This window comes from Rattus norvegicus, chromosome 19 (assembly GCF_036323735.1).
Source record: "Rattus norvegicus strain BN/NHsdMcwi chromosome 19, GRCr8, whole genome shotgun sequence".
Taxonomy (NCBI): Eukaryota; Metazoa; Chordata; class Mammalia; order Rodentia; family Muridae; genus Rattus; species Rattus norvegicus.
The window spans coordinates 34940412-34964506 of record NC_086037.1 but is presented as its reverse complement, the minus strand read 5'-3'; the positions used below and the strand labels follow the sequence as shown (position 1 = coordinate 34964506).

The following is a 24095-nucleotide window of genomic DNA, read 5'->3' as shown; positions in this document are numbered from 1 at the left end:
CTCTCAAAGAAGAAGCCATGCGAGCCTATTCTTTGTGGAGTTAGGGACTGGAGACTAAGGGTTTTCAGACAGACCAGCGTTCGACTGGCGGAGTTTATTGGTTTTCCTGACCCCTGCAGCTGGACATTAAGAGTGTTCCCCGTATTTTTCAAACTTGTATTTTTTTATTTATGTTCATGTATATGTGGTAGTGGTGGTGAGAGGAAGCCATTATGCATAAGAGTGCAACTGCCGCAGAGGCACGAGGCACGAGGTACTGGAGTTACAGGTGTTTGTGGGTGGCCGACATGTATGCCGAGAACCGATCACAGATCCTCTGAGAGAGTAGCCTGTACTCTTAAATGCTAAGCTGTCTCTCCAGTCCTCCTTTCCAGAGGTTTGTAGTTAGAGCTCTGGTCAAACAGCCGTATCCCTGCATGCAGTGGGAAAGCCATTATAGGCTAAACTAAAATGGAGTCCCTTGCTTGACACAGCAGTGGCCGCAGACAAACACGGGTTTATGTTAAGCTACGTCTGGGGTGTGAACATTGCAGGCTCTGAGGGCTCTCTGCTACCTGGAAAGTTCCTTTATGGTTGGAGGATGAGGCAGGGAGGAGGAGCTCCTTAGAGAGGGCTCTGCCAGGACAGGCATGAGATGCTGTCAGGACTGGAACCTGTAATCTGAGCCTAACAGATGAGGTGTGGTACGTGGGGAAGGTAGCCAGTGTGCGCTGATTGACAGGTAGGTGATGGAGAGGCAGAGGCTCTGTAGCTTGCTGTACTTCCAGAAAAGGGGTCTTGAAGGCTGGGGGAGCTATGTCGGTCTGTCTTCCCTCCAGTTGGGAGTAAGGCACACTGGCTGAAGTCCTATTGAGCCACCCTCCCTGTCAGGACCACACAGCCCTCACCCATAGAAGGGGCTAAAAGTCACCGGGACGAGACAGCAGGCACCAGAGCTTTGATGGGGATGTGCGTTACCATTTCATTATGGACAAACAAACGTGTGTAGAATACTACAGTCACACCACAGACTCATCCGCAGCCTACACATCCTGGCTAGCCTCGAGTCATCTCTGCCCACGCACTTCCCCTTCCAGACAACGCATCACTTCATTCGCAGAAGCTGGAGTCTGTGCTGTTTTACAAACAGATGGTAATTCTGGAACACACACACACACACACATGACCCTCGAATCTGTCAGAACTGATAAAGGAACGCAGGAAAGTTCAGGTTGCAGACTCCACACACACCGCAATCAGCTGGTGTGTTTCTACACACACTGGGACCCAGCCAGAAAAGAAATAGATCCCATGGGGGAAAAGCATCACGGCCCAGAAGAGTCTTAGCAATACATTTATCAAGGAGATAAAGTTCATCAATACATTTATCAAGGACTGAGGAAAGAAATCACCCCCCCCCAATGGAAATATATCCTATGCTCATGGATGGGAAGGATTTATACTGTTGCAATGTTCAAATCACCCCAGGGGATGAACAGATTGAGTAATTGAGTATAACCTCTAGAAAAATTCCAACGACAGTTTTCACAAAAATAGGGAAAAAAATTAATGTGAAATTCATGTAAAACCCCCAAATAGCCAAAGCTATTGCAAGCAAAGATTCAGGCTGAAGATGCTCCACCTCTTGGTTTTAAACTATGCTTCAAAGCTTCTGAAATTAAAAGAGTATGGTGCTGGCACAATGGAAATGGATAGGGAACGCCCACCAGTGAACCCGTGTATGACTGATCCCAATCAGATGCCAAAAATACACTAAGGGACAAGGACAGTGAAAACTAGGCATTTGCCTTTAAGAGCATGAAATTAGGCTCTAATGCACACACACGCACGCACGCACATGCACACACACACACACACACACACACACACACACACACACACAATCCAAAGGTCTAGAGGCATAAAACCTGAGAGTACAAAACTTCTAGAAGAAGAGAGAGAGAAAAGGGGATGGGGGCTGGGAAGTCTGGATTTGAATCTCAGGTTATGGAATCACATGAGACGAAGGTTTCTTCATGAGCAAGGAGGCAGCCATGGGAAGAGATGGTGTGTGAACCAGGGGAAATATTTGCAAGGTGAACATCTAATAAGGGGTTACTGTCCAAAATATACGCGATAATAAGATCACAGCAAGAAACTAAAGAGCCGGGGTTGGGGATTTAGCTCAGTGGTAGAGCGCTTGCCTAGCAAGTCCAAGGCCCTCAGTTCGGTCCCCAGCTCCAAAAAAAAAAAAAAAAAAAAAAAAAAAAAAAAAAAAAGAAAGAAAGAAAGAAAAAAGAAAAAAGAAACTAAAGAGCCTTATGTTAGATGGGCAGAGGGCGAGCACATGCATGCACATGAGGCTACGAGTAAACAACGGACATACACAGACATGCTTGTTAGTCATCAGGGAAGCACACATGCAAAACCACAAGGAGAGGCTACGTCACACCTGTCAGAATGGCTATTAGCAAAACGATGACAGTTGACTGTCGGGAGTGTGTGGAGATAGGAAACCCTTGTACGGTGCTGGTGGGAACGGAGTCAGTGCAGCCATTACTGCAAACCTAGAGGAGGTGTCTCAAGAAACTTAGAGCAGAGTTAACACATGATCCAGCACTGGGTATGTAGCAAAAAACCTCTAGAAATCAGTTTGCTGAAGAGACACTGACAACACTCCCATGTCTGTAGCAACTCCATCCACCATAGGGAGGCACAGAGGCAACTTCCGGTTCCATCAGCTGATACATGATGGAGATATTCGTTACATAGTTACACAATGAAGTTCTATGTAGCCTATAATAGGAGGGCCTTTTGTTATTCACAGTAGTCATGAATGGCAAAGAAGCACAAATGCTGTCTGTCCACTTTCACCTCTTTGTGGGGTACAAAATAATCAAACTCAGAACTAAGAAGGTGGGAGCAGGCCAAAGGGAACAGACTTTTTTTTTTCCCGGAGCAGGGGACTGAACCCAGGGCCTTGCGCTTGCTCGGCAAGTGCTCTACCACCGAGCTAAATCCCCAACCCCTAGACTCTTAATTAGACGGAAGACTTTATTCAAGAGAGCAATGGCCCAGTGCAGTGACAGTTGTTCCCCCACAACCATCTGTAGTGAGCTAGATGTCCTCTCCTGCTGTGTCTGAAGACCGTGACAATGTATTTACACATATAAAATAAATAAATCTTCAAAACAAAACAAAAGCCCAGACCTAGATGAGCCGAGTACTGCTGTGTTTCTCATTTGCTGTATACCTGTAGGTGATGCTCATCGCTTGCCCGCCTCACTGGTGGCTCAGTTGGTAGAATGCTTGCCTAGTATCCAGGAGGCCCTGGGTTCTACCTACAGCACAGCATAAACCGGGTGTGGTAGGGAAGGCCATAGGATTAGGAGTTCAAGGCCAGCCTGGGCTAAAGACCTTTTCTTAAAAGGCAAAAAAAAAAAAAAAAAAAAAAAAACCAACAAAAAACAAACAAACAAACAACAAACAAACAAAAACAAAAAACTCACTGCTGACATAGAGTAATACATTTTAAAGCCTAGAGTATCTTCTTCTTTTGTTGTTGTTGGTTTTTTTTTTTTTTTCCTATGTGGAACTGTGTGTGAATCCAGGGCCTAGTGCACACCAGGCTTTCACTCCTTGCTTGAGTTGCTTCCCAGGCTCTGTTGGAAGGGATGTGGTCTTCCTCTCTGCCCTCCCAAGGTCATTCGGGGCTGGATACAGGAAAGGTCAGGCACTTGGCGGGGCCCTGCTGCCAAATCTTTCAAAGGGAAATCAGACATTTGGCTGGCAGGGCCGTCGCTTTCACATCTGTTCTTTTAGGCGTCTCTGCTGTTACTCAACATACCGTGACCTGGGCTGCACTCTTCCTTCTGCAAAAGCCCTGTCTCTCAGGCCTGGCCAACATCTGGTTATCATGGAGCTATCACGGCAGTGAGGCTCTCTTCTCACCTCTTGTGAGGTGAGGCCAAGCAACAGGTGTGGCATTTCTGCACAGGCAGCTGCAGGGGAGGGGTTGGGGGGATGGATTGGGGAAAGCATGTTGTTTAGCAAGATGAACATTTGGAGCAGCTTTGATGCCCACCCTTTTGGACCACCAGTGACTCAGAGCCTTGAGGGGCTAGCTTTCCCTTAGCTCATGGCTTGTGTGACCCTAATAAGTCCCTTCCCTCTGGAAACCCTGCTGTCTGCCTATGGGATGAAGGTGTAACCAGAGCGTTGTCTGTGTGCCCGGCCTGGACAGGAAGGGATCTCTGTGTGTCCCTGAGCCCAGGCTGGGAGGAGTTGGCTTGGAAGAGGTGAGTCTAAGCTTTGGAATGCCCCTCGGAACTCAGGGAAAACCCATCTGCAGGGAGGCGGAGTGGCAGGACCACAAGGCTGGCAAGCCATCTCTGACGGGCCAGCACATGGAATGATGGGAAGGGGACAGTGGACTGGAGGCAAGCCTGCCACCAGCTGCAGAGTGGGTTCCATGTGCCTTGCTGCACTGTCTCTGGAAGAGTCTGCTGTAGTTCAGTCTGACAGAAACACCAGGAGGTCCTGTAAATTGCCCTTGCTGGAGGAAAACCTCCTTCTGGGGCCCTCTAAGGCAAGAGACTAGAAGTGTTTTGGGAACTCCTGAACAGGCAGGGCTGCCATGTGAGGGGGAAAGAGACCAGTCAGACACTCTGCTTCAATCCAAGGTAAAGGAAGACAAGAAGACATAACACGCCTGGAATCGAAGCCCTGGGAGCTCTGGTATAAGCATTTCAAGGCTCATCCCAGGAGCTCTGATGGCCATGAAGACTGTTCCGTGTAGCTCTCCAGCTCTTTCATTGTGACACACTTCTCAGGCACAGTACTTGTTACCTTGTCTGTTGCCGTGTAGTGACTGGTCACTCTAGCTTCCTCTCGGTTTCAGTAGGCAGACCTTCGGGCCTAGTGGCTCTGGTTTGGGGTCCGCTGAGACTGTAGCCAGACTGCCCGGGAAGCTGCAAGCTTGATAGACGACTAGAGATCTGCTCCCAAGGTGGCTTCCTCTGGGCTAATCCCAGAGCGAAGCCATAATGGCTTCCCTGACTTCAAGGGTCCCATGTGATTTTAGTAATTTTACCCCCAGTGGCTGTGAAGGGAATAGAGGATATGTCAGGTCTGAATACCAGGAAGCAGGGTCCTTGGAGGCTCACAGGCCAAAAAGCCTTATGACCAGCTCCTTATGGGAACCCCGCTCTCCTATAGGACACAGTGGCCCATCTAAAAGTCCCACCCATGCCTGTCCCTTCCTTGGCTTTCACTGGTCACAAGAACACCTTTGGGCTGCTCTTCTCAGGATTGGGGAGCTGCATCAGTTAATATTGTCTGACTTCTGTGGAGGGACCCGTGGCAGTGGACCCGACGTGACAGGATTTGCAGTATTTTGACATGACCAGGAAGGAACGGGGCCTGGTTGGATGGTAACGTAAGGGAGACAGGGTGGAAACTGAGTGGGGCTGAGTGTTGGGGTCTGAAGGGCTGAGAAAAGAAACTTGATCCTGAGGCACGTGTTAGCCATTTAAAGTCTGTGAGGAGAGAAGGCAGGAGGCAGGCTCCTGGGTTTGGAACTGTGAGGATAACGGTAGCCAGCGCCCCTGCCTGTCTCTTTAACTGAGCCCTCACAGACTCTCAGCCATTGGTGTAGGATTGTCTTGACTTTACAGAGGCACACTGGAATGCTGTGGCTTGGGTGAGGTCACACACACGGAAGCTCTGTCTGTAAAGCTCTACTGCTCTAGGGCGAGGAACTGGACTGGTGTGGTCAGTCCCTTGAGGGTGCCGAACCCCTGAGGCAGGAGAGGAAGACCGCAGCTGTGAGGCTATGGGATAGAGTGAAGGCCGTTTCTCTCCTCCTCACGCCTGCCCCTGCAGAAGCTGCCCAGAGTTTGAAAGGCACTGGGGTGCTGTGGGGTTTCTCCCGTGGGGGCAGGGCTCCACATCTGGGTTTGACAAACTGGGTCACCGTGTTTCCTCAGCACTCAGTATTATTTGTTGGTTGGCTGACTGACAATTGTGCCTTGTTTGCCCCTGCCCACCCAGCACGTGGCGGCAGCCCCATCTTGGGACCCTTTTCCGTAGAGACCAAACCCTTCCTGGCGTGGAGGAGGTTCTTTTCCCGAGTCGGGACCCCAGATCTCATTGTGGAACTTTTCAGATCCGTGTACCCTGCTTGTGGTGTGGTTGTCTTCCCCATCCTGCCGCCTCCTAGCCGGGGTTCTTTAAGTCAGTTTTCTGTCTAGCCCTGGAAAGGCGGCTGGGTGGAGCCCTGGACAGAAAAATTTAGTGGTGGAACCTGCAGAAACCAGTCTGCCTGTCTGCTGCTTCTTCCCAGGCCTGAGAACACTGGGTTCTGGGGAAGTTGGGGGGAAATGGAACTTCCTCACACAAGGTTTGGGAGCCCAGTGGGTCAGGGGTCCTGCCTTACTCCCAGGTATGGTTGAGAGGGGCGGTTGAGGGTACAGCTGTAGAGTGAGGCAGAGGTGACATGGGTTCCTCAGAGCTCTATAGTGCATCCTCTGGACACCCCTGCCGCTCTCCTCTGAGGAGGAGGTGGGGTCAGACAGTGGGGGAGTTAATAAGCTATTCCTGTGTAGTCAGTGAGCTGCACAGAATGCAGCAAAGTGTCAGATGTGACCACAGGGGCCACCAGGGGTCGGTGCTGAGGACCTCAGAGGAGGGTGACTATGGGGTGAGAGGTGTGCCTGGGGGGTGTCATGTCCTTCAAGGACAGATAGACAGGGGCCCAAGGGGAGAACAGGAAGCATTGCTGAATTTGTTATCACGTTTCTCCTGCCTTCTCTGGATGTCCAGCCTTCCGGGTCTCTCCTCCTTCCCACAGCTAGGATCCTAACCAATGACCAGGCTTCTGCACGCTTTCTCACTGTTTCTGGGGTCACCTTTCAGAGTTACCAATGGGGCAGAGGGCTCCTACCTCCATTAGCTTGAGGACCCCGAGTCTTCCCTGCCTGGGGGTGGAGCCAACCCCCATCTTGTCCTGGGTTTTTCCTGCTCTCAAGCTCCAGCCAGGGTCTGGGTCCTCTCTCATCCCGGCTGCAGGCTCCTTCTGTTGAGCCTAACTCAAGTCTTGTCCTCTGGTGTAATCCAGGCCTGTGAGTCGTAGAATGTCCAGCGCCAAGCCACTGATAAATGGATTTATCAGTAACCACCAGGAAAGGATGTGTAATTCAGACAGTCAAGGACATTAGTGTGAAGGGATGGAGGAAGAGTTACACCAGTGTGGCCAACACCAGAGGGAGAGGCAGAACCCTTCTGATTCCCGAAGGTCCCTTGTGTCCTCTAATCAGCAGGCTCCCTTGGGGTGCTGCCCTGGGAACACTTCTCACTCTGGTCACTGTGTAGTGACCTCTGATCAGCGAGCCACCTTTTACTGCAGGGCGGCTTGTGTGATACAGGCCTGCAAAGGCTTGTTCGTCTTGTCACTGTCGCAGGGCCGGTGGGCTGGTTTCAGTTTGCAGTCATGCGCTTGTATGGGATGAACACCTGAATGTGGAATCGTCTGCACACCAAGTGGCTTCCCAGTGTTCCCATTCCTGTCAGTAGGTCATGAGAGCTGGCCCTGGCCCGCATTCTTGTCAACCCTTGGAGTTTTCCTTGTAAGCTTCACTGTCCCAGCGGCACAGCAGAATCTGCGTGGCTTTAATTACCTGCTGGTTCGTGGCACCAAGTACCTTTTTAGACATTTGTCGGTCATTTAAGGAGCATCGTTGTTGCTTAATCTTCTATTTTATTATTATTATTATTACTATTACTATTATTATTATTATTTGCTTGAGACGGGGCCTGTGTTGCTCAGGCTGATGTGAAACTCTTGAGATGAAACAATCCCCCTGCCTCAGCCCTCAGAGTATCTAGGACTACAATTATGTCCCATGCTTGGATGGAGCCTGTCTTTTTTTTTTTTTTTCTTTTCTTTTCTTTTCTATTTTTTTGGAGCTGGGGACCAAACTCAGGGCCTTGCGCTTGCTAGGCAAGCGCTTTACCACTGAGCTAAATCCCCAATCCCCGGAGCCTGTCTTTTAATGGGACCAATTGTCTTTTTTACTATTACTATTACTATTACTATTATTATTGTTGTTTTATTGGTTTTGTGTGTGTGTGTGTGTGTGTGTGTGTGTGTGTGTGTGTGTGTGTGTGTGTGCGTCTGTCACTATGTAGTTCTGACTGGTCTAGAACTCACTGGGTAAACCAGGCTGGCCTTGAGCTCACAAAGATCCACCTGCCTCTGTCTCCCAAGTCCTGGCGTTAAAGGTTTGCTGCACTATGCCTTACCAACTGTATTTTTGTTACTGATTTGTGGGTAATCTATTTTTAAAATGTTTATTACATTTTTATTTAGTGTGTGTGTGTGTGTGTGTGTGTGTGTGTGAGAGAGAGAGAGAGAGAGAGAGAGAGAGAGAGAGAGAGAGAGAGAGAGAGGTGTTCACATGTATATGCTGTGGTGCACATGTATGTGGCGGTCTGTGGGAGTGCAGTTGATTTTTCTCCTCCTTCCGTGTGTGGGTTTCCAGGATTGAACTCAGGTTGTCAGGCTTGGCAACAGCCTACTTTGCCTGCTGCACCATCTTCCCGGCTTTATGGATGATCCCAATATAATCTTCCTGAGTGATTTCCAGCTGTATATGTGGCTTTTACCTGCTCTCTTCCTCCACAGCACTTGTTTCTGCTTTGCTTTGGAGCACCCAGGCCTGGGCGACAGTTGCTTGGTGAAGGGTGGGCTGATGTCTGGGCTGATGTGAACTTCTCTCTGCCCTCCTGTAGCTTCTGTCCTGGGTCCTGTGTGGTTCGACAGCAGACCTGTAGACCACCCAGTACGCCCCAGCACAGGGACTGCCTCTGAAATCCCATCCGTGTTCTGGTATTTGGCAAGTGTGTTCTGGATGTGGGGGCCCAAAGGATGTAGCTCACATCAATATAGCCACCTGTGGGAAGACAGCTCACAAGGCAGAAAGGTAGAGGTTGGAGACCATACCAGGAATGCCCCACATTGTGGGAGGAGGAGACATGACTTGCTTTGAGGCGCTCACATGGAGTTGGGGTGTCTGGAGAAAAGGTAGACAATAACTCCAGCACTCCAGGTTGGGTGCAGGGAAGGCTGCAAGGACCAGGCTATCTGTCCTTGGAGACTTCTGTTCCCTGCCTCCCAGCCCTTTGCAGTTTGCTGTGTTACTCCTGAGCTCCCCAGTGACCGCAGGAAGAAGTGAGGCCCGACATGATAGAGGGACCCAGATTTGAGTCCTGGGCTCCTGATGGCCGTGGTTGTTGGGCGGTCTCCAGGCAGGGTCTCTGTTTTGGAATCAGAATCCTGAGGCTGACCCTGGACCTTACCCTAGTCCCAACTGGGACAGAGCAGAAAGATCTGTGATTTCTCAGACGGGTGCCCCAGGCCACCACTTCACTATGGTGGAATGAGTCCGGTGAGGGAAGGGGCCTATCTGGGCGTGGCTGAGCCAGAAAGAAGCTCAGGCTCGTGCCAGACTGTCTGCTTTAATTGCTCGAGAAGGATGCATCTGCTCTCTGGTTGAAGCAGTCGTCTTGGGGCTTCTAATGGAGGTTTTCACTTCTTGTTTTATCTTTTTTTTTTTAAATTGTTCCAGCTTCAAGCTTCAAATTTCCATGAAGTCATTGGAGCTGGGAACTTGGCCTGGTAGCTCCCCCACGACTGTGGCTGGCTCGCCCGACTGGGAGAGGGGCCCTCCTCACACCCCCACCACAGCAAGAACTGAGCAGAGCTGAGGGCCCAGCCTTAGCTCGCTAGCCCTCTGCCGCTACCCTACCGCCCCTGCCGAGCAGGAAGTGGTGGGTCCCAGATGTGACTCACTTTTATTAGGTAGCCGGTGGAAGGAGCCTACCCATGAGTGAGACTGACCGCCTTTGGAGTCAAGGTATCAAGGTCCCAGCCGCCTCCATGCAGGCAGAGAGCTTGGCTCGGCAGCTTCGGTGCCTCGGAAGAGCCAGGTAAAGTGCGATTCCGGCACAGCACCGGATGGCGCCTGTTCTCTGACCTGGGCCCCCGGGGCCAGCAGGACAGGCCTTGGAATCCAGGCGCGTGGGAAGGAGAGGAGCCCAGGCCTGGCTGCTGGTGGGCTGGGCTGGCTGGCTGGCAGGGAGAGGGGGCTCCTCAGCCTCTTGGGCAAGCATCGAGGAGGGCGGTTCCTCAGTGGGGAACCCAGACAGCTTGGCCCTGGCTTTTTCCAGCTTGGCAAAACAAAAAAACAAAACAAACAAACTAACAAAAAAAAAAAAAAAAAAAAACAAACCCAAAACGGCTCTGCCAGGGTCTTAGGCAACGATGTTCCTCTCTTGGTCCTGTTACCTGGACTTCTGCGAGCTGCTTGCCCTCAGATGCCCGTGTTTCTTTCACGATTGGGATTATTTTACATTTACAAGTACCCCTTGCTTTTCTCACAGAAAATGAAAGTTACCAATAAAACCTACTAAACAAAGCAACAACAACAACAACAAAAAATTCTGAATGTGGAAGCCGGGGTGTAACTCCGAGGCACACGGTTCGTCCAGAGCACCAAAAGTAAAAGAGGAAAAAATTTAAAAGCATCTTCTGAAAGTGATACACACTTAAGAAAGAGAGAAATCCAAGATGTCTAAAAAAAAAAGGAAACTTTTTCTTTCCCTCCCTCTGGCCCAAGGCCCCTGGCGGCCTAACTAGAGGGGTCCCACGCACACAGCAGAGGGTGGAGCTGGTACCTTAGCTTGTTCAGGGGCAGGCACAGACATCATTCTCCCTTGGGGAGAGGGTGGCATGGCGTCTGGATGGGGGTTAAGACGTACCTCGAAGGCTTGGACAGGAGACAGTAGTGTAGGCTCTGTCTAGAAGGCTCTACCTCACCCTGAGCACTCTGCACTCTCTGCTCTATAGGTGATTGCAAGGGCAGTGTAGACCCAGGGGCCCCAGGGCTTGGGCCTTGTGTTGTTACTGGGGAGCTCTCAGCCTGTGTGCGAATAAACGCATTTAGGATAAATACTTAACGTTTGAGCGATTTTTTTTTGGGGGGGGGGAAATACTGAAGACACTGAATCTAGCGTGAGATGTGTTTTTGTCTTGGAGAGTGGAGACCGCAGTGGTAAGAGCTGGCTGGGTTTCAGAGGAAGTCTGAAACGAGGCCTGCTGCAGGAAGTTCAGCTTTGGGGTCTCCTCATCTCTGTGGAGTGCTGTGAGGTCTGGGGCTCCCTCTCCCAGGTGTCTGTGTGGAGAGAGAAGGCAGGAAGGTTGCAGTGGAAGGAGGAAATGCCACACCACGAGAGCTGGAAGTGACTTTGAAAGGTCTCCATGTTAGGACATGGGCCTGGGACTCTAGAGAATGGAGGTGGATGTGGTAAGGGGAAGGCAGTGGTGACAAACAAAGGCCTCTCTTGGAGGACAGAGGTTCAGTTTGATGCTGTCGGACGGACATGTGAACACCCTCACAATTCTGTTTCTTGGCCCATATAGTCAAAGTCAATCACCACTCAGTTTACAGAAGAACCAGAGGCTGGGGGTGTTTGTTCTTCTGGATCAAGTCTTCCCTCCTCCCGTCCCAACCTGCACATGACAAGGGTAGTGGGCCACCATGCTGGGGGATGGGGATGGGGTCAGGATACCCGATCCTTCTTGGAAAGGTTCAGGGTCAAAGAAGAGAACTGTTTTGTGTGTGTGTGTGTGTGGGGGGAACTAACCGTGGTTGGCTTCCTTGAAGAGAGGTGCCTATGATAGTGTGACTGCTGTCTTTGGACTCACTGTGAGATGGCTGGGTGACGTGGGGCTTGGCTTTTGCCTGACTACCTGAGCCCTTAGCCAGGTCCAGCCTTCTTGAACATACGGTTGTGTCTAACCCCAGCAGACAGGTGCACTGGGACAGTGCTATACTTCATTGTATAGGACCAGCAAAGAGTGGAGCCTGTTTCTGGGCCTGTGAAACAGTTTGCTGTTGGTCCCCGGCTCTCCAAAAATGCTGGTGTTGTCATATGAAGGGGTCCCCTCTGCCTTGGGTGGGAGATAGGCATTGAGGGTAGGCAAGGTCAGTGGGCAGCTCTGGGACAGTCCGAGTCCCTTGTTGATACCTTTCTCTCTGTTCTTCTGTTTTCTCATCTGTAAGACGGAGCTGACGATACCCCAGAGGTAAATATGAGGTTCTGACATGTGCTCTGTATTGGACGGGCTTGAAGAGCATCCACTGTGGCTTGGGGGAGGGATGGTGCATGGGCTCTGTTCTCGTCCTTTGACCTTCTGCCCTGGCGGGTGGCACAGCACTTCTGGCTACCCACAGGCATCCGGCTCAACCTGCTGCCGCTCAGGGTTTCAGCATTGCGTCACGGCTGGCCCTCACCGATCTTGGTTCAGACCCACCTTGGCTGAAGGGGCTGTTGCTCTTCAAATCCTCTGCTAGGTGCACTAGATGGTGGATAGAATGGGAAGCAGCCTGGTCTTGAGATCTATTTCCCTAGCAAGCTCTCCTCAGGGATACCTAGACCAGGGCTTTCTTGCTGTCATCTGCTGTCCTTGTGGGATATATGTAGTGTGGCCTGGGTGTCGGTTTGACCCAGGTCCTTTGCTCAGCACAGGATGGGGGTGGCCAGTCTGGACGCAATAGGAGGTCCATGGTATTGAGACCTCTAACAGTGTAAGGCCAGTTTCTCCTCTGCAGAGATCAGTTGTGATCCCCGTAGGCTTCCAAGGCCTCCCTGTCCCCTTACCACTCTTGGCCAGCCCCCTGACTTGCTCACAACACCAGCTTGGCATTCCCCGGCTGCTTGTCAGGGTAGTCTCGCTGCCCACCTGTGCAGGCTCCACACCACAATTGTACACTTAACCTGGCTGGCACTCCTTTGAGAGGACGCCTTTCAGGGGTACTGGGGTCCACTGAGGAGACAGCTCCGTGTGTCTGGGCTTCCATGCGGCAGCAGGCTGTACCCTTGGCTGTGATCACCCCCGCCCCTTTACTGTTCCAGGTTCCTGAGATCACTAGACATCTTCTCTCTTGTGTCCTCTCCTTACGTCTCCGTGCCCATCCCCGTCCCTCACCCCTACTGGGGCTAGCCACGTAGGAGAAGTGCCTTGCCTCTTAGAAATCTCTGCTACTGTACGCCATTTCTCAGCAGTGTTTTCTGAGCTGCTGGTGCCACCTTCCTTGCTTTCTCCCTGGACACCAGCACCCAGCTGGTCCTTACAGAGTGACCATGGCCCTGGGACAGAGGGCCATGGAAGGAAGGAGCTTATGCCCCCTTTGCATAATGACAGGCTGGGATCTGGGGAGCACCAGTCTCCCGGAAGGGATGGAAAGGTGCCAGTGATGCATCTAGAGCCTTGCGCCTATCTGGTCTACAGTGTCCTATTTGAGGCCCTTGTCTTCCAGGGTCACCGCCTGACTGCTTACCTTGGAAGTGGCTTAGTCTCATGTCCTGGGCTAAGATGACTTACGTCAGCTTCCTAGGGGGAGTAGGAGAAGCACAGGGTTCTGGAGCACAGGTGGGACAACCTAGGGCCTCGGGCTCTGCAGTATCCGGGCCAGCACGCATTTCCCCATGAATGCTGTGGGATGGCATAGCTCTGTCCACACGCTTATCTCTCGCTCAGCAAGGAGAATATGGACTTGGGACCCATCAGGTGGACATCTCTGTCTCTCTCCATTTTCTGTCTATATGTCTGTCTGCCTATCTATCTGTCTATCATCCATCTATCTATATCTATCTATCTATCTATCTATCTATCTATCTATCTATCTATCTATCTGTCTACTTATCTATCATCTATTTATCTGTCATCTATCATCTATCTATCAACCTATCTATCTATCTATCTATCATCTATCTATTTATCTGTCATCTATTTATCATCTATCTATCAACCTACCCATCTATCTATCAACCTATCTATTTATCTATCTGTCATCTATTTATCTGTCATCTATTTATCATCTATCTATCAACCTACCCATCTATCTGTCAATCTATCTATCTATCTATCTATCTATCTATCTATCTATCTATCTATCAATCACTTAATTCACCTTACATCCTGATCACAAACCCCGTTCTCTATTTCCAGTCCCACCCTTACAAATCCCTCTCCCCCATCACCCCCTCCTCTTCTTCTCAGAAAAGGGGAGTCTCTCCTGAGTACCACCATTTTCTAAGAATGTCACCTTGTCCTTTGGGTCTCAATCTTTTCATTTCTGTGCAGGCTGGCTGGCCCTGCTACCAATCACAAGGTGCTGGGACAGGCGGCCCACCCTGCTCCCCACACCTGTCTCCAGGACCCCATCTGCCTGGGAAGGAGGCTCTCTTTGAAGTGGGCTGGAGGTGCTGCTCTAATGGGGCCCTGACCGATGAGAGGCAGCCTCTTTAGGAACACCTCGACTCCCTAGAGCCACCGCTTGGATGGGGATGTGGGGGGCAGAATGGCGTAGCTACATCCGTTTCCCAGGAGTGTGAGGAGACTCAGGGAGAAGGTTGCCCTGCTGCTTGGGGCACCTCTGGGAAGAGGTTCCTGGTCCTTGTGAGTCAAGGTTTCTTAGGCTGCAAACCTCATGTTTAGAGTAGGCTGGCATGACCCTTCGAGGTCATGGTGCTGCTGCTGACGTCTTTTATAGGTACCACGGCTGGTTCATTCTTTGTATCTGGAGGCTGAAGCCCAGAGAGGTTACTAAATGTGGCTGAGGCCACACAGCACCTTCCAGGTGTCTGAGCTCAGAACTTGCACTCTGAACCTCTAGGCGTTGCTGTTTTTCCACACAACACAAGCACAAGCTGCACCTTGCCCACCCTCCCATTTCCTTTCCTCACTTAGTAAGTTGGTCACGTGGCTTCCTGTGGCTTCAGCACCTTACACTGGTGTAGGGCAGGAGTCCAGGGAGGAACTGGTGACGGGCCTGGGGCCTGACTGTGGGTGGACCCCTTAGTTCTTTTAGCACTTGTCGACGCAGAAGGTGGCTTTGTGGAGGTCAGGTGGGACCCCGCACTTGGGCCTGCCTACACTCACTGCCCGCTGGATGCTGGCTCTATTACAGTGTGGAGTAGGATCCGCCTGCCTGCTTTGCAAGACGCTGGGCAGTGTGCAGCTTTTTGAGAAGGCACCTTACGCCCAGACAGCAACAGGCCAGGGCAGCCTTGGGGAAGGCAGGTGGGAGGGACCAAGTGGTCTTCCTGGAGGAGTTGTCTCAGCAGGGTAGGAGCAGGGTGAGGCGGGTGATGGGCAGCATTTTCAGGCCACGCAGACCCAGTGATGAAAGGGCGGGGCTTATTTGGGGAAGCAAAATCAGTCAAAACCCACAGCCACCAGGAAGACCCGAGAAGTTGCCGAGAGAGTTTTGGGCCGGGGTAAGCGAAGAGGGATGGGGTTCTTTGTGTTCCGGCCAGGTACAAGGGTCCCTGAAGGTTGTCCTCAGGGGAGGCCAGGGTTTAGGGAGCAGGGTCTGCTGGGACAAAGGCTATGTGTGAGTCTTTAGTGTCTAGCCTACAGCCTAGCTCTGGAAGGCTGGAGATTGGGGAGACCAGTGGAGGGTACCCAGGCTTCAGGAAGGACCTCAGAGCCCGTGGGTGAGTGTGGCTCTGGAAGTCAGGCTGCGGTTTAGGGGACACAGTTGGATTCCCTGAAGGCTAGCTCTTCAGGCTCTCAGGCCTGCCCCTCCCCCATGACAGACAGGTCCTACTGGCCTTATGGGGGTCTCAGGAAGCCTGGGAACAGTCTTTCAGGACCTCGGACTAGAGAGGCCTTTCTACAGATGATACTTGCTGTGTGGGCTGTTGGGGGTTCTGAGGTGGGTGGTAGCCTCAGGCTTGCTGTTGGGACTTCCTAGGTAGCCTACTGGGTTTTGGTGGGGCAGGCTGCTCATGTCTGCCTATTAGTCCTTTGCTGGAAAAGTAGGACAGCTCAGGAACCCTGGAGTGAGCAGACCAGGAGAAGGTGAGGAAATCCCTGGCCTGTAGGGCTGTGCAGAAGGAGGTGGAGCTGAACTGTTTTTGTGAATTTTGTTCCCTGCCCAGAGTGGCCTAGAAACTGAGGCACATAGTCACAGTCTGGTGCTGGGAGCCATCTTCTTGCTTCCTTTCCCCAAGGAAGAAGGTATCTCTACCTGGAAGCTTCCAGGGGACAGCTGTGGAGACCACGAGAGCCAGGCTTATGTTCTTGACCTCGCCTCTCCCCACATCTAGGAGGAAAAGGTCAGGTTGGTCCCTGATAGGTCTCTCCACCCTGGAAGTGGGGCCCCTGACTGCCAGAAAGGGGGAGTTGCCACCATGGTCTGGGGAAACTTCCTGAGGAGGAGTTCTAAGCTGGGTTTGGGAGACTCCAAAGCTAGCATTTCCTAAAGGAAGTTCATCAGTGCAGCGCAGAGAGAGGCCCCTTAGCCAGCAGCTTTCCCCTCCCCCAACCCCTGTAAGACAGAGGTTCTCAACCTGTGGGTCACGACCCCTTTGGCAAGCCTCTAACTCTAAAAATATTTACATTATGATTCAAAGCAGCAGCAGAATTACAGATATGAAGTAGTGATGAAAATAGTTTTATGGTTGGGGTCACCACGACATGAGGAACTGTATGTAGTAAAGGTTAGGAGGGTGAGGCCCACTGCTGTTGGATGCTGACTTGTTCCTGTGTACAGGGGCTTTAAAGGGAAGAGGAGACATCTTAGCACTGCCCGTGGTAAGGCCCTGTGGATGTGTGTCTAGCTTTCTGTGGCCAGCTCGCTCTGGACCGTGTGTCACGGAATGCAGGCGAAAAGGCAAGAATGAGCCTGAGGCCTGGAGCGATGGCTCAGCGGTTAAGAACACCGTTGCTCTCACAAAGGACCTGCATTTGATTCCTAGCACCCACATGGCGGCTCCCAGTGATCCCTAACTCCAGTTCTAGGAGCTCTGACCTGACCTCCGAAGGCTCCAGGCGCCCATGGTACACATACATATATATGCAGGCAAAACACACACATAAAATAATATTAATGGAGTTTAGGGCTGGAGAGGTGGCTCAGTTGGTAAAGGGTGTGGCTGCTCTTCCAGAGGTCCTCAGTTCAATTCCCAGCAGCCATGGTATCTTACAACCATTTCCAAGTCCAGTTCCGGGGAGACCAGGTGTCTCCTCGAACCAGGCATACATAGGGTGCACACACCACACGAAGGTCTCACACACACACATACACTATAAATACAAATAAATAAAAATTAAAAAGAAATTAATAAATTGAGTGCAGAGAGAGAACGAGAGCGAGGGGGGCTATGCCAAGGCTTGTAGTAGCTCCTGGAGCCCACACTGGAGGCTCTGAAGAAGGCAGACCGCTTTTTCTCCCGGCCATGTCCAGAGGCTGCAGAGCACTTCCTGTCTGTCAGCAAGCCTGGGAAGCATAGGGCAGTGTCCGGCACTCTCTGGGATGTCACCTGCCAGCTCCCTCTGCTGAGGAGCCTGGGCCGAAGTCACCGTATGGCTACTTCCTCTGGGCCTGGCTGGACTGAACCCAAGATATCAGCCCTGTTGTTGCCTTGAACCCTCAAAGGCATTTTGAGGTAGCGATGTCTGTTCTGTCCTCTCCAGGAGTCAGGCTGTGGCTTCAGACAGGATTGGAGATGGGGGTTCTTCCTGGCTCACTTCTTCCCATATCTCTGGTACTTTCTGTTGGTGTAGTAACAGTAACATGTAGATGGCCTCAGTCGGTGCCAGATGCTGGCTCAACACCTTGACTGCATGACCCTATGACGCCCTCTCAAAGGGTCAGACTGCTCTCTCCTCCTCTCCATTTCCAAAAGAGTAAACTGAGGCATGGGGGGTTATGCAGCTGTATCCGATAGCGCCAGGGGTCACTTTTTCTATTAAAACTGTTTTTTTTTCTTTTTTTTTTCTTTTTTCTTTTTTTCGGAGCTGGGGACCGAACCCAGGGCCTTGCATATGCTAGGCAAGTGCTCTACTGCTGAGCTAAATCCCCAACCCCTTAAAACTGTTTTTAATTGCACAGACAATATGACAATAGAAAGAGAGGGTAGACAGAACTGAGACTTAACTATTAGGACCAGAGAAGATTTGGGGGTGCAGGGTTGGAGGGGATGTGTTTTGGTTTAGTTTGTATCCACGTTGGCCTGTGGAGTTTTCCCAGGAAGTGGTGCACACCGTGGGCGTCATCTGCACATATTCTACCACAGAGATGTGTTGCACCAGCCCTGAGTGGGAGACACACATTCATGGTTGGTGTGCTGTCAACCGTGGGGCAGAGACTCTTGTATGTGTCCCCATATACATGCAAGAGTATGTACATAATCAATTATGGCAATAGAGTTGCTAAGTCTAAGGTGTCTGTGAGTCCTGACACACATTCCTGCTAGGAGTGAATGTGGGTGCCCATTTTACAGACTTTAAAGTAAGCTCATCTTTGCCAATCAGACAGGTAAAGTAGTTTTTCATGGTAGTTTTAACTTGCACTTGGGGCTGGAGAGATGGCTCAGTGGTTAGGAGCACTGACTGTTCTTCTAGAGGCCCTGAGTTCGAATCCCAGCAACCACATGGTGGCTCACAACTGTCTGTAGTGAGATATGGTGCCCTCTTCTGGTGTGTCTGGAGACAGTTACAGTGTACTTATATATAATAAGCAAATATTTTAACTTACATTTCCTGTACTTAGTATAGGTGATGTCATATTCTTTTCCAAATATTTAAAAGCTTTTAGAGTTGGCTTTTCTCTGTCCTTTCTGTTTGTGACCTTGCTTCACTCTTAGTCTTTTTAATGTGTTTGAAGGTGTTCCTCGTATATGAAGGGGATTAGCTCCCAGTGATGTGAGCAGTACATGTTTGCCCATGGGTTATTTTGCTGATTATTCTTTTAGTACTTTAAAAAGAAACAACTAGTAAATTTTGTTTATCTAAACGCTTGAATCTGCCAATCTTTATGACTCCTGCGTTTGAATCAGGTTAGGAAGGCCTGAACCGGCCTGGTAGTGAAAGTGGACACTTAATCCCAGCACTCAGGAGATAGAGGCAGGTGGATCTCTGAGTTCGAGGACAGCCAGGGCTACACAGAGAAACCCTGTCTGGGGGAGGGGGGGACGGAAAGAAAGAAAGGAAGGAAGACAGACAGACAGACAGACAGACAGACAGTCTGGCCTTAGCTGTGTCAGTGTTGACATGGAATGCTTGCAGTCTCCTGTGCTCTGTAGAACTCATCCTGCTGGTTGAGCTTCTGGCCAGCCCTCTGCCCTCCTCAAGGACTCACACACTCATTTTTGCTGCCCTCTAGATTATTGGGGAAACAGCTTTTCTCCTTCCTTCCGTGCATCAGAGCAACTCAGTTCTGGGTGAGGCTTTGTGCAAAGCATGAAGCCATCAGGCAGCCACCCGGACTGCTGTGTGGGCTGGACCTGTCAACCAATGAGGTCCAGGAGGCCAGTTAGACCTCCTTTCTGTTCTTCCTTATCAAGGGAAAGGGGATCAAAACTCTGCTCTGCGTGGGTGCGAAAGTTTCCATTCTGAACTGTGGATGGCAACATTTATCATGAGTAATAGGAGGGTGGGGGCAGGCCAGGAAGAAGGCTCACGGGGTAGAGGTACTTGTCACCAAGACTGATGATTTAGGTTTAGTCCTGGGATCCATGTAGTGAAAAAAAAGATGTTCCCCCCAAGTTGCCCTCTGACCTAAAAAACTAACTAAATGAGTGTAAAAATAAGAAGAAGAGGTGGAGACAAAGTTGATGCTCCTTGGGAAGTCTGGCTGGCCATGAGTCAGTTAGCACACTGTCTGGTTCCCCTTGTGTGCAGAGTCCCAGCAGACATGGTATGGGGCCCTGCATCCTTAGGGCTTGTCCTGGGTAGTTGGCCCTGGCCACGTGCCTGGCATACGGGTGTTATTACTGTTTTTGGAATGTGTGCCAAGGGAATCAGTGAGGGAACAAATGAATGACCAGCAGGGTACTCATTCCAGGACAGATCCACCAGCCCTCAGCAGACTGATAGACATATCTGTTGTATGTGCATTTTGACAGAGAAGTTATGCTAACCCACTCCTGTGATCTCAGGGCTCAGCATTTCTGAGCCTGAGACAGAAGGATCTTGAGTTTGAAACAGTTTGAGCAACATAGTAACATCTTGTTACCAACGATTGGGGGCTGGAGGGATAGCTCAGTGGTTAAGGGCTCTTTGCTGCTCTTCCAGAGGACTGAAGTTTAATTCCTAGATCTGGTGGCTCATGGCCACCTGTAACTCCAGTGGCAAAGAGATCTGATGCTTTCTTCTGGTCTCCGTAGGCGGGTGTCCCAAACCCTCTGTGACCCACACATGGAAAAAAGCCACAAGGTCGTGGGAGAGGCTGAGGAGGCTGGCTCCTGTTTAGCAGTGGGAGAAGGGAGACTTGTAGTGCTTAGGACCACTTTTTTCCAAGCCCACCCCTGATTGGTCCTCAACCTTCATTCTTCACCAAGTGAGGCAGCTTCTACCCCAGGTCCAGCAGAGGCCAGGTAAAGCTGAGACCTCATAGTCTGACATACTGCCTTTTTTTTTGAAAGAGGGAAAATTGAAGCCCAACTTAGGCTGGGACCAGGTGAAGCCACCCTGGAGGAAACAGAAGGCTGAAGCTGGTTGCATTGGAGTCTAATGATTGCTCTACCTGGGGCTCGGCAGGCTTTCCTCAGAAGATAGAGGTCGGCAAAAGGCACCCTGGAGCCCGGTCCTACCATACTAACCCTTCTAGACTGGGCCTCGCTGCTCAGTTTTGGTCCTGAAGGACTTCCTCAGTCTAGGTTGGCTCTTAGCTCTGGACTCACCTATTCCTTTTCCTTGCGAGCTTGGCCTAGCGGGCTTGTAACTTTGTAGACCTCTTGTCCATCCAGAGAAAGTTAGGACCCTTCCAGAGTCTGAGCAACGCTGCCCCTCCACCAACAAGTACAGAGCTTCCCGAACCCCAACACTCCGGAGCTATGGAGGGCAGCAGGCCACGGGCTCCTCTGCTCCTCTACCCTTGGGTTCTTGCTTTTTGGCTGATGGCTGCTTTCTCTGCCTTGTCCCCTGTATCCCCCACCCTGAGTTGTCCCAGACTTACACTTGCCATTATTTCAAAAGACTCACTGGGACCATCTGTAGGACAGATAGAAAAATATATTCTGTCTGGGTCCAGTTGGGGTTTGACTAGCAGGTGCTGAGCTAGAGAGATGCCTGGAAGTCATGGCCCCCCCAGGGCTCTGGGACCACCACCAAGCTGGGAATGGAGGCCCTAGGAGAGAGGCCATAGAATGGGATCGCTTGGTCCTGGGATTTCCCCGGGTGCCTCTGATGCTTCTAGCATGGAACTCAGGCCCTTCTGGAAGAGACGGCTTGGTGGGAGACATTCTCAGCAATGAAGAGTCTGCTGGTGATGCTCCCCAGTGACTCCACTGAGGCTTGGGAACAGGGTCTGTTGTGGGTGTGGCAAGAATAGATTGCCAAGCAGGGTGGGGCTGAGGCCTGGTGGGGCCTCTCTTCCTCACAGGCCTACAGAGGGGCCCTCATGCCTCAAGGCCCCCACTTCCCTTTTCTGAAGGGCCCCAGGCCTTCTGCAGCTCCATTCTTGCTGAAGAAGCTGGACTGGGGTTCCTGCTGGCTCTGTGTAGGTAAGGAAGTGGGCACACGGATGGGTGTTTTAGAACATGCTGCTGCTGTCTTCCATTGGGGGTGGCTCTCCCAAGCAGACTGAAAGCTCAGTCTATGACGCCCCAGCCTCCTGCCTCCTGTCACCATCTTACTCAGGAACCTGGGTGCCACTAGTCAGGGTTGGTGAGGAGGTCCCGGCCCTGCCTGGAGTAGAGGAAAAGAACAAGTGTGTGCCTCGGAGGGCTTCCTGGATGAGGCGCCCCTCCTGGATCCTGTCGCTTGTAGGACAGAGGGAGTATCTGATGACCTCCAGTTAACCCTTACCCTTTTTTACCATTGTGGTGTCTTAGAGCTGCGGAATAGGGGCAGGAAACGGGATGGCATTCTGAAGTGCTATGTATGGCTTTCTGGTTGTTAGTTCTCTTAGGTTGTTAGGGTGGGGAATGGACTGTGCACGGCCTGTGTTCAAGTCCTAGATTTCTGTCTATTAGCTTTGTGACCGTGGCAACGATTGAGCCTCTCTGTTGTTGGTTTCCCACATCCAGGAAATAGGAGCAGCGCCTACAGGCGAGTGTGCAGAGTTAAGGACAGGGCCTCTCACTGAGCCTGGAGCGCTTTGCTTTTTGATGAGGCTGGCGGTCACCAAGCCCCAGAGTCACATGTCTGTGCCTGGCCCCAAGTGTTGGGTTTTCAGGAGTGTGTGAGAATGTGCTCAGCCTTTTACACGTAAATGCATATCCTCCTGTCTGCACGTTCTCTTACCGCTGGGCCATTCCCTCAGTCCGGCTGCAGGGATTTCGAGGGAGCCATGGCCAAGAGTTCTCAGTAGCCAGTGAATGCAGTGTTTGGAAGGAGGAGGTGATTCTCCCGGGGAGCCTTGAACCATGTCCTGGTACGATGTGTCTGGGTCTAGCCTTGGAACTGGCTCAGGGTAAAGCCCTGCCCAGGGAAACGGCTGCTGCTTCTGGGTTCCTGATGCTCTCAGCAGACCAGAGGGAAACTTAGTTTCTAGCCGTAGGCCTGCGTTTCTCTGCCCAGCTATCCTAGAAGCTGAACGAGACCCTTGGGTGGGCCGAATCCTTGTGCCCGATGCATCCCCATTGTCTATTTTCATCGTGGGCCACGGTTGCCCAGGAAGTGGTCAAATTAAATTCACAAATAAAAATGCTTACCAGGCCTGATTTCCTATGTGTGTGGGGTTGGGGGCTGCTCTTTCTGCAGCTCCTCAACCTGGCTCTGTGCTTGGAGAGACCGGTCATGTCTGGGACCAGACGAGGGATATGTGTGTGCAGTGCTTAGGCCTGGCTTCACTTAGAGGAGCGTCTCTGGAGACCTGTCTCGGCCATTGGTGTCTGGGGTTTTTCAGCCCAGCAATCCCAGCCCACTGGTGTTTGGCACTGGACCAGAGGGTCAGGCAAGACGGCTGTTTGCGTGCTTGTGGCATTTGGTTTAGTCCGCTGGAGTGGCAGTGGAGGAGCCTGGGTCCGGGAGCTGTGGTTTGAATCCCAGCTCTCTGGCACGCACCTCCAGCTGTGTGCTGTTAGGGAAGCTGCAGTGCCTCTCTGAGTTCAGCTCTGCATTTGTTCGGAAACGGGGTGACTGTGTGGGCAGTTACTTCACAGCTTCTTCAGGCTGTCCTGGCTGGGCACTACCCAGGGATGGGCCTCATCCTGTTCTGCAGCTGAGCACACACGGCTGGTGCTTAATTAGCACTTCCTATGGATTTGAGACTGGCTTGCCCAGATACAGACGAGTTCATGCTAACAGACCTGAACTGCCAGCCTAGAGGAGACAGTATTCTCCTAGATAGCCATCTGCAATGTGCCTACTTGGTGAGGCCTTTGGAAGCCTGGGCTTGTGTTCAGAATGCCTGGCTAGATCCGTGCCTGTGGACAGCTACTTGGGCGTGGGAGCCTCCCCCTCTGCCTTAGACTTAGCCCTTTCCCATTCTGTGTCTGGACCTGTGCTATGAAGTCAGGGAGAGAAAGAGCTGGGCACTGAGCAGGCTCCCGGGGACCCTGGGCTTTAAGCCACTGAGGACTTTGTTCTCTCCTGGACACCTTTCTTTGAAGCTTCTATTGGCAGCTGGCCATTTGTGTCCTTTGTGACCTCCCCGAGTCTTCCTATGTCCAGCAGCCTGCCCACTCTGGTCCCTCCACCCTGTTATCCCAAATCTGAGGCACACCAGATTAGACACATGGTGCAAGATGGCTCTCCCATGTGGGGCTTCTATAGGACTAGAGCGGCTGTCTCCAGGTGGGATCTGTGTGTGGTCACTTGATTTAAGGTCATTTCTCCTCTTGGTGGTCACGGAATGGGGAGTTAGCCTGTGGATTAGTCAGGATTCTCTAGAACAGCGATTCTCAACCTGAGGGGCATGAGCTCTTGGGTTGAATGACCCTTTCATAGGGGTCACATATCATATATATCATATATAAATATCAGATATTTATATCATAATTCATAACAGTAGCAAAATTACAGTCATGAAGTGGCAACAGCATGGAGAAATAGATTAAAGGGTTGCAGTGTTTGGAAGGTTGAGAAATAGAACTGACTG

At 51.3% G+C, this 24095-nt stretch overlaps 1 protein-coding gene across 9 annotated transcripts in view; it reads left to right on the top strand.

Annotated features, from left to right (window-relative positions):
* The window catches only part of Adcy7 (adenylate cyclase 7), a 59213-nt gene that overhangs the window by 7860 nt on the left and 27258 nt on the right, over nucleotides 1-24095 (top strand). Inside the window, exons 1-2 of one of the 9 annotated variants that reach the window (XM_017601383.3) lie at nucleotides 15342-16164; nucleotides 16602-16642. The exons of 4 other annotated variants lie outside the window; for them this stretch is intronic. The gene's annotated coding sequence lies outside the window, so the exon portion shown is untranslated. Of the gene's footprint in view, nucleotides 1-9605; nucleotides 9967-15163; nucleotides 15322-15341; nucleotides 16165-16601; nucleotides 16643-18598; nucleotides 21556-24095 lie in introns of those variants that run through there. 4 more of the 9 variants (XM_017601381.3, XM_017601382.3, XM_017601384.3 and 1 more) reach the window with 4 other exon arrangements.